Source organism: Dromiciops gliroides, chromosome 1 (genome assembly GCF_019393635.1).
Source record: "Dromiciops gliroides isolate mDroGli1 chromosome 1, mDroGli1.pri, whole genome shotgun sequence".
NCBI lineage: Eukaryota > Metazoa > Chordata > Mammalia > Microbiotheria > Microbiotheriidae > Dromiciops > Dromiciops gliroides.
In genome coordinates, this window is record NC_057861.1 from 357,379,861 (window position 1) to 357,387,941 (window position 8,081).

Genomic DNA, 8,081 nt, shown 5'->3' on the forward strand with positions numbered 1-8,081 from the left:
TTTCTCCCTGCTTCCTTTCCCTACACACACACACACACACACACACACACTATTGTGCTATAAGAAATGATAAAGGGGATGATTTTGAAAAAAACTTAGAAAGATTTACATGAACTCATGCAAAATGAAGTAAGCAGAACCAGGAGAACATTGTACACCGTAACAGTAATATTGTACAATGATCAACAGTGAATGACTTAGCTATTTTTAGCAATCCAAAGGTCCAGGACAAATCCAAAGGAATTATGATTTAAAAAATGCTATCAACCTCCAGAGAAAGAACTGATGGAATTTGAATTCAGATCAAAACATATTATTTTTATGTAAATTTTAATGGTTTTTGTCTGCTTTCTTTCATAAAATGACTAATATCGAAATACATTTTGTATGCCTATACATGAATAACATATCAAATATCTCACCACCTTAGAGAGGGGGAAAAAGTAGGAGGGAGGTAAAGAATTAGGAACTCAATTTTTTTAAAAAAAGAACATTAAAAGTTGTTTTTACATGTATTTGGAAATGCAATATGGTTAAAAAAACAGTGAGGCCTAAAGAAAGCAAATATAACTAGTAAGTAAAAAGAAATGTCAAAACTCAAATTAAAAAAAAAGATTGTTAATCCTTGAGTAATAGATGCTCAGTAACTCAAATAGCAAAGTGAATCTGTGACCCCACTACAAGTTTTCCATCCAATGATTAATATTGAAGTTATAGTACAGGAGAGTTCAAAAGCCTGTAGAACTGCCCAGGGATAGCAGTTGACACAACTCTGTTACAGTAGAAGGAGGAAAGAGGGGGAAGATAGAATACAACAGGGAATACACTCAATGTGAAGTCTCTACTTCCCCCACTCTAAATTGAAGGCAGCACACCACAACTGAGTGACTTTCTATCTTAGAACTGTGCAAAGCTTTACCATGAGAGCTGAAAGCCTAGAGCCCCTAAGGGCTCCAACTTATACGGAGTTTTAGAAAAAGAAGCAGCATGACACCAATGGGAGTATGCCTTGTTATTTATAGGAACAGTAAAGTAAGAGTATTTTCTAAATTGCCTAATAACAATTAAGGAATGTAGGGCAGGGATGTATAAAACTTTACTCTAATTATGCCAAGCTAGCCAGGGTTTGGAGGAGGTAATAATATCAAGTTTCCAACTTTATTATCATTGTCATGCATCCTAGGAGACTAGACCATTCCATCCAAACAAGTTTTCATCAATCAATAAAAATTCATGCATGATTGCCCATTCAATGCAACTCTTCTCCATGTTTTCCCATAAGTTTTGACCAGGTGCCTCTAGTGTACCGAGGGCCTTCCTTCTTTACTTTAGTTAGCATTGAATAAATGCTTTTAGATTGAATGATTTGCAATAGCAGTAATATAATCCTTGTTAATATCCAGATGGGCTTTCAATCATTTCAGAGTGTTTATTCTGCATTTGAAAAACTTATGTAAAATGAATAATACTTACCATAGTTAATAAAGTACAGCAAGGCAGTTTAAAGTCAATTTGAAAGGAACTGCAATTTGATGAATATAGGGCCGAAGTCAGGAAGACATTGATTTGACCCTTAATAGTTATTGTAACAGGTGTTAGCATTTAACCTCCCCAGACTCAATTTCCTCATTTGTAAAATGATGGTATTGGACTCCAAAGAACTTTTCAGTTTTAAATCTATTATCCTCTAATAAGTAATACAATTATTTAAAGACTTGTTGCTGTGAGCTCAAAAATCATCTTTATTGATCCTTCAAGGCACTTTCATTACTAATGTGGTGGTTTTGATGACACTTTCTGTTTTTCCCAATATCTCGAAATCCAGAATTAGAAAGGACCTCTGAAGTAATTTATTAGTCCCCTAGTGTTATGAATAAGAAAACTGAAGTGTAGAATCCATGATGATGATAGTGACAACTACTTTTATGTACTGCTTGCTCCGTATCAAGCACTGCATTAAGTACTTTGCAATTATTATCTCATTTGATCTTCATGACAACCATGAAAAGAAGATGCTATTATTATCCTCATTTTACAGGTGAGAAAACTGAGGCAGGCAAAAGCTGTCTTCAGGCTCAATACTCTTTGTACTACACCTTCTTGCTGAAGAAGGCCATATTTGTCAGGGAGGTGGAGATGGGGTAGGAAGGGAGTGAGGGTGTTACTATTACAAGTAGGATTTGAATCTAGGTCCTTTGACTCTTTATATTTCTGCCTCTGCATCCTATTCAACAGCTCTTCAGGGATTTCAATTTTCAAAGCCACAGCAAATTATGCCACTTAGCTGAGGTGGGCTTATGTCAAGATGTGATAGATGAGAATTTAGGAATGTGATAGATGAGATTTAGCAGATACCCAGGGGCCCACCTGGAGACTGGTTTAAACTGATTGAATTGGGTAAGGTGACTGACTGCTGACTGGATTATTGGTTTACTTCCAGTTTACTGGATTGTAAGCACATCTGGTTGGTACTTAAGGGTACTTAGGAAGGTGATTGTTCTCAGAAGCTAAAAACTTTGAATTTTACATTGAGACCACCTTCGGGTCCAGTGAACCAATGAATTTGAATGACACTAGCCAATCAGCTTGAAGAACCTCCATTACTGGCAGGAGAACAGGAAGTAGGAAGCTGATACTGGCAAGAGAGCTCGGCCTCTTTTTGGTGTGAGAGATCAGCTTAGGGGCAGAGGACTTCAGAAGTGGGAGCTTAGGAAAGTTAGGATTACCAGGTTATAGGAAATCTGTTCTCAATCTTTCTCTTTCTTTTACTATCCTTCAATAAACCCTTTAAAAACCTAAACTCGTTTATCAGTGATTTTAGTCAGTTTCCACCAAAAACTGGGGGGACAGATTAGAACCCACATTTAGAATTTTAAATTACATAGGCCTTAATGTGTACTTTTCCATATAAATATTTTATTATTTTCCAGTTACATTTAGAGATAGCTTTCAACATTTGTTTTTATAAGATTTCTAGTTTCAAATTTTTCTCCATCCCTCCCCTCCATTCCCCCTCCCCAGGTTATATATGTACAATCACATTAAACATTTTTTGAGGGGCGGGGCAATGAGGGTTAAGTGACTTGCCATGGGTTACCAGCTAATAAGTGTCAAGTGTATGAGGCTGTATTTGAACTCAGGTCCTCCTGAAATCAAAGCTAGTGCCTTATTCACTGCACCACCCAGCTGCCCCCTAATGTGTAGTTTTCATATGTTACTAATTTCTTATTTATTTTGGCATTATAGCAAAAGGGTGGGGGGAGGATTTCAGATCCTCTGTGGATAGAAAGAATGGAAATTCTAGAGTGTAGGGTTTAGATGGTTTCTTTTTTTCTGGCTCTTAGCTTCTTATCTAAACTTACCTAACCTGAAAGTTTTCTGCATTACTTGTCATTCATATCTGAGAGCTTACAGACCCTCTGCAAAGCAAGGTTTGTAGCAGCCACAGTTTGGAATAGTCTTACCCCTATGGGATTGTATCTCCATCTAAACATTACTTGATGTTTGTGCCTGTATTTAATTTCCTTTCATACCACATTGGCCAGGCTTCTATTTTAACTTTGATGACTTTTCTTCCAGCTAAATCCTACAATAAGTCCCTGCAGGCACATTAATTCATCACATTCAGAGCTGTTTTCTGTGGCTCCTAATAAGGGTGGCAATGATTGCAGCAAATGGGAGCCATTCAGGGAGAGTAACTTTGGCACCTTCTCTTGGAGAAAAGAGATTTTGCTTTAACACTCTGGATCCTCAAATTTATTACCGAATTGTACTTGGGCTCATGAGGCCATCCTAGTGCCAAGTGAGTGAGAAAGTTCAGTACTAGATTGCTAAAAAGGGGAAGAAAAAAGAATTAAACTTTTTCTTGTCCTTCCTGCTCTTCTATTTTACCCTTCAAATATGAAGTTTGATCTATACCCAATATGTCTAAATTAATCTCACAAAATACTAACCAGACTAGTCTGTTTTGCTGTTCCCTGTAAATGCCATTTCATCTCTGCTCTCCAAACCTTTAAAAAAGCCTCCATTCCTACAATGCCTCCCTGCCACCTTCTTCACTTCTTCTTTTTTTTTTTTTAGTGAGGCAATTGGGGTTAAGTGATTTGCCCAGGGTTACACAGCTAGTAAGTGTTAAGTGTCTGAGGTCAGATTTGAACTCAGGTACTGCTGACTCCAGGGCTAGTGCTCTATCCACTGTGCCACCTAGCTTCCCCACCTTCTTCACTTCTAACTCTTAGACTGCCAACATCCTGTCTATCCCATCTCTTGTCTCTATCTACATGAGGCCTTTCCTGATATGCATAGTTTTTATTTCTCTCCATTACCTCTGCCCACTACCATCAATGCTCTGTATTTACTTTGAGTATATATTATATTTGTTTTTCCATGTAAATATTCTTTCTCCCTATAGAATATAAGCAAGTCCTTGTTAGCCAATAATCATTTAATAAGTGCCTACTATGTGCCAGGCACTTTCCAGCTATTTGGTGGCAATAAAAAGAAAAACAAAAGTCAGTCCCTGGGGCAGCTAGGTGGTGCAGTGGATAGAGCACTGGCCCTGGATTCAGGAGGACCTGAGTTCAAAACCGGCCTCAGACACTTAACACTTAATAGTTGTGTGACCCTGGGCAAGTCACTTAACCCCAATTGCCTCACCAAAAATAAATAAATTAATTAAATTAAATTAAATTTTAAAAATAGTCAGTCCCTGATTTCAAGGAGTTCACTGTATTTTTGTCATCATATATCACTTTGCACAATAGCACAGGGCTCAGGGCACCTAGGTGGCACACTGGATAAAACACTGGCCCTGGATTCAGGAGGATCTGAGTTAAAATCCAACCTCAGACACTTGACACTTACTAGCTGTGTGACACTGGGCAAGTCACTTAACCCTTATTGCCCCACAATAACAAAAACAAAACAAAACAAAAAGCACAGGAATTAAATACTTGTTGAAGGAACAAAAAAAGGTGACATCATTCACAGAAAAAGACAAATCTGAAGGTCTCAAGAAGCTTTTTAATCTTTCCTGAACCCAAATTGTGCTACCCACTGTTTTCTACCTTTTGCTTTATGAATAATAGGCAAATTAAATACCACTATTGTTTCTGGATAGGGAATGATGATGGTCATTTATGGCTTTAGTCTTCATCCCAAGATCAAATCTGACTTCCCTGGCCAAGTATGTGGCATTTCACCCTGTAGAACTGAAGTTCTTTGAGGATGAGTTCCTTTATTGTATTGTATTCACGTCATGGTGTGTAACAAAGTACCTGGTACATAGTAAGTAATTAATATTTTTCATTCATTCATTCATTCATTCATTCATTCATTCATTCATTCATTCATTCGTTCATATGTGTAAGAATTGTTCAACTAGCCTTCCTTGTAACCAAAGGCTCACATATACAAGATAATTCATCAGTCTGAGTGGTCCCATCCAGGATGCCATTGGGAAATACATGTCACAATAAAGCTGGATGATCAACACAGTTCACCATAGATTAATCTCTTAAAGTTTGTATTTATCTGTACTTTTTCCATTTCAAATATAATTGCAGTAATCATACTACTAAGTACAATTTATATTATTTTCAAAACATTGAAATATATCACATGATGATTACAAAGCACTTTAAATATGTAGCATACATAGATTCTGGATCTCAATTTATACTCATGTTAATTAGTTGTATTGGTCATTAGAAAATGAATACTGAGAGGTCTCAGGGCTGTCTAGCCCCAAGGGAATGAGGAGAATAGCATTAAGGCATTAATCTTTCTATTTCTATAGCTCATAAGTCCCTACCAGTAAGCTCCCTACTATGGTTATCAGTTGATCACAATAGTATGTTGGGGAGGAGGGCAGATGGGGAAGAAGCAGAAAGGTTGTCAAAACCTGAATAAATCCCTTAGCCAATATGAACAGACTTCCTGCTTCAAAATTAGTTAACAATCAAGATATGTTCTCATCTGAACAATGTATCTAGTTAACATTTCATCACATACTTTTGGTGGGATAAGTAATTGATCAGTAGACTCAATGACATATATATATGCATACACACATATATGCATATATATACACACATGTGTGTATACACACAATTTCATTTTATTCTCATAACAACTCTATGAAGTAAATAGATCAAGGATTATTTTTTTTTACATGAGAATCAGATGTGAATTGTCCTGTACAATGTCTCATATCTAAGAATGGCAGAGCTAGAATTAAAATTCAAGTTGACTCCAAATCCCATGTCCTTTCCCTTCTATCACACTGCTGTTCCTGTAATGCACCAAACAAGTATTTTTAAAAATCCTTTTGTTTTCAGGTGACATGTTTACATATAAAGTTTCTCTGCTTTAACATAATCCTGAAACAACCAAATAGCTTTTGCCCCCACCTTTGTTTAACATAAACTTTGCAACTTTCTTTTTCTACATCATACAACTAAATAGGAAAGCCTTCATATTAATTCATTCATAAATTATTTCTTAAAAATAACTTGGGAAAATATCAATGTCTTTAGTTTGAAAAGGCTAGTTTTCTTGTTCAGCAGAATTCTTTTCCATACAAACTCCCATAAGACTATTCATTTGAGGTTGGTTTACCATTGCAATGTTTTCCCCTGCCTCACGCTCTTTTATGTATTGTCAGGCTAAAAGAAAAAAAAAACTGGTCCAGGTAATAAATTCCATATTCCAGGGACTCTCATATACAGCCACTTCTTGTAGGTTTTGTTTGTTTTATTTTGTTTTCCTACTGGAAGGATATGAATTTAAATTGCTATAAATCCTTCTGGGTGTGTTTGGTATTGGCCATTGTAAACAAAGTCAGTTAATTATTTGCTACATGATAAATGTTTACAGGTAGTTTTCTCCCCCCCCCCACTAGAATAATTGTGTGTGGACTCATAAATAGCCTATTCTAAAAAATCCTTTGTAAATCTCAGACATACTCAGAGGGATTCAGTGTATAGGTCTGATAGTCATAATTGAGATAAAGTTACTCAGCCTAAATACCTAGATGGTAAAGCCCAAAATAATTGAGCACATCTATTACATGAATATTAAACGCACAGAAACACATGTTTTCATTTCAATAGCTAAAACTAACCACAAAATACATGTAGGACTGAGCACTAGATTGTTTCACATAGGTATTTCCTGAATGTTTCCATGGGTATTTACATTTCCTTAATGTTTTGACTGAATCAGTACTACTTAGTCACTAAAGATCTTGGAAGAAATAAGATAAAACATCTTACTTTGCTAGTCAATTAAAAAAATCTTACATTTTAAAATTTAGTTTATTTTTTTCTCATTACACCTGCCTCTTCAAATCCCTAGATTCCTTCAGTATTCAGTTCAAATGCCAAATGTGTGTTATATTTTTATCTTTGGAATCTACTGGGTATAACACAATTTGCCTCATGGTAGGCACTTAATGTTTGTTGATCGATTTATTAGGGAAATTCTCTTTTCTTCCTCATTGTAATTGGTTTTCCTTTATAATATCCTCTCTAAGCTACTTCCCCAATGTATACTATTATTTGCAGGTTGAACCCCCAGGGAGCAGCTTATACTTTAGGTTCTAGGGTACAATGTGGGTGGCTACTTCTAAAATTATAATTTAAAGGTACCCAGTGGCATGCTTCACATTGAAAGAAGATATAATTACAGAAGTCCTTGGCAAAAGAATCTACTAAAATGTAATATTAAGGACAGCAGCAAGAAAGCATGTACTCTCTAAAGCTGATGCACACTCCCCAGCTAATATGCAGTGTATCCATGAGGGGAATGGGAACAAACAATGCTAGTAATGTATGCATGTAGGGAAGAAATATGGAAAAGGCAATTCACAACTTTTGAACTACAGAGCCACATAATCATTTCTCTCTTCCCCCTCCTTGCTCCACCCTTTCTTCAGCTCATTTTCAATGGCCTTGAGAGCTAGAACTCTCCTGAGACATAAGTAAATTATTTTCTGCCAGGTGTCACACTTCTTGAAGCTGATTCTGGACCTAAGTGACTGCTTCTCTGGAGCCATTTTTTTTAGTTTTGTTTTCTGGAGT